The following is a 2,500-nucleotide window of genomic DNA, read 5'->3' on the forward strand; positions in this document are numbered from 1 at the left end:
GGCCCCTGCGCCGAGGCGCCCGCCCGCCCGCGCGGCGGCCGAGGCGTCTCAGTAGGTCATGAAAGAAAAAGAGGAGAAAGCAGCGCCAGACAGAGTCCCAAAAATAACAGTAATAGTAGCGACCCAGGCAAACTTCCCGCGGCCTCGCAGAAGGTCCCCTCGCAGAGAAGCTGGTCGGCGGCGAAGTTTAAACCCGCACGCAGGGCGAGAGGAGAATGCGAGAAATGCCCAGGGCRGAGGCGTGCGCGCTGCCCGCCTGCCTGCCTGTCTGTATCTTTGCCTCGCTCGCTCGGTCCGTGGCACCGCCAGAGATGCGTGTGAGTTTGGCCGCTGCTCGCTCAGCCTGCCAGGGGTGTTGCTGATTTCCCTTTTCCTGCTGGAGGCGTTGTCTGAGCCCGGCTCGGGGGCTCGCTCTAGGCGCGGACTCGTGCACTTGGTCTGCAATCTTTCATTCCTGTCCTGCAGCTCTAGAGAGACTGTTTTGATTTGGTTGTTGTTGKTGGTGGTGTTTTGTGGTTTCCTTTGCACAAACCGCGCCGGTGTGGTGCGCGGGCGCGGGGCCGCTCCTCCTCCCGCTGCGCACCCGCGGGCCGGGGCCGCCGCTGCCGCTCCGCGCCTGTGCGCGCCGCCGCCGCCCTCTTTACTTTATGAATGGGGCCGGGGCCGGGCGGAGCCCCCCGCGCCTCCCACCGGCGCCGCGGAGCTGTCAGCGCCGCGGCCAATCGCGCGCCGCGGGGGCGCGCGCACGGCGGGGGCGCGCGCGCTCTCGCCCGGCTCCTGCCGCCGCTTCCTCCTCCTCGCCCGGAGGGGCGCAGGGTTGCGCGCGTCCCGCAGCGCGCCGCGCCTGCCGTGTTGGTGCCGGCGCATCCCGCGCCGCAAAGTTACGCTCGTCTTCCCGGCAGCGGCGCTTGGAGTTTGTCGCGGAGGACAAAACTGTGTTTTGTTTGTGCGAGTTTGCACGAAGGCGCTCGCGGGCTGCCGTGCTGCGCGCGCGAAGCCGTAGCCGCGCTCTGGTGTCGCAGCCGGCACCACCGGCCCGGCGAGTTGCGGCCGCAGGGGCGGCGGTTCCGCTGGCCCGGAGCGGCCCCGGGCCGGGCCCCTTCCCCGGCCGCGCTCCTGCCGCCGCTCGGCGCCTCGCGCCTCTCCCTGCAGCCGCCGGCCCGTCTTAATAAAGAGACTCTCGCCGTCTGCGCTCCGCGCGCGTTTAAATTAGAAACATGCCCGTGTGCCGGCAGTGGCGCGCGCCCGGCAGCAAGGCCGGGGGGCCGGCGCTGCCGGCGGCCCCTTCCTGCCCGCNAGCCAAAAAGCGCGTGCCACAAAGCCCCGCCGTCCCACAGCGCCCGGGACGGGGGCACAGCGGGCAGGGTGGGCACAGCGGGCAGAGTGGGCACACTGGCAAGTTCGCGCGGCCGGTCCCGGCGCGGGCTGCGGGGAGCCCCGGCGGAGCTGCCGCCGGGAGCCCGGGCACCGGCTCCGCGCTCCCGCTCCCCGCCCACAGCCCCTCGGGGCGCGGACGGCCCCGGGAGCCAGCGCGAGGGGCAGAGGCGCCTTCGCGTGTTAAGGGTAAAAGCAGAGAAGCCGCCAACCCCCCTTCCCCGTTAAGGTGACTGATGCTAAAGCGTTACTAGTGCTCAGGTTTAAAACGATTCATTAGCAATTTTCCCGTTTGGGGTTGAAGCTCTGGTAAATAATAAATCAGCTAAACAAAAGCCGACTTTAATTTATTGCCCGGGCACTAATTAGAAACATCATTTGAGCAATAAACTTAAACACTTGCAGCAAATAACGCACGCGGAGCGCGTGTCTCCGCGGTCGCGCTGCGTCTCGGGCGCCTCAGTCCCCGGCGGCGGCGGCCGCTCCCTCCGGGGGAAAGGGACGCGCTCCCGGGGAGGCTCTGAGCGGAGGCCCCAGCGGCCTCCGTGTTTGTGGGCGCGGGAGGCGCTGCCCTCTGCTCCTCGCCTCGCGGGGCGACCGACGGGAGCGCGGGTGTCGGTGGCGCTCGGAGCTGCGCCCGCTCCGCTCCTAATCCGCCTCATCATCCGCCGTTAACGGGGCGGGGGCGACCCCGCGCTCCTTGACAAATTCATTAGGAGGCTGCGGGACGTTTTATTTGGCTGTTAAGCGCGGTGTGTGTTTGGGCTGCGCGGTGCGAGCAGCAGCGGGCGGCTGCCTGCCGCGCTCGCGTGTGCACAGCGCGGGCGTCTGGAGAGCGACGCCGCAGCGGGGCCGGGGGCGAAGGGGCCGCGGGGCGAAGGGACCTGGCGCTTCCCGAGCTCCCCGGGCCGGGCAGCCCCGTCGGGGCAAACGCGGGCGTGGGGCGGGAACGTGCGGCCCTCGGGGGCAGCACTGGCCAGCGGCTCGTGCTAAACGGGCAAGGCTCCTTGAGAGACCACGCTGAGGATGCAGTTGTCCCTTTTCTTTTCTTTTCTTTTCTTTTCTTTTCTTTTCTTTTCTTTTCTTTTCTTTTCTTTTCTTTTCTTTTCTTTTCTTTTCTTTTCTT

At 67.8% G+C, this 2,500-nt stretch overlaps 1 protein-coding gene across 1 annotated transcript in view; it reads left to right on the forward strand.

Moving 5' to 3' along the window:
- LRBA (LPS responsive beige-like anchor protein) overlaps positions 1-2,500 on the forward strand; it is a 342,587-nt gene that overhangs the window by 187,276 nt on the left and 152,811 nt on the right. The gene's annotated exons all lie outside the window — the stretch shown is intronic.

Source organism: Nothoprocta perdicaria, unplaced genomic scaffold, assembly GCF_003342845.1.
Source record: "Nothoprocta perdicaria isolate Ctin4 unplaced genomic scaffold, notPer1 scaffold_29, whole genome shotgun sequence".
NCBI classification, from domain to species: domain Eukaryota; kingdom Metazoa; phylum Chordata; class Aves; order Tinamiformes; family Tinamidae; genus Nothoprocta; species Nothoprocta perdicaria.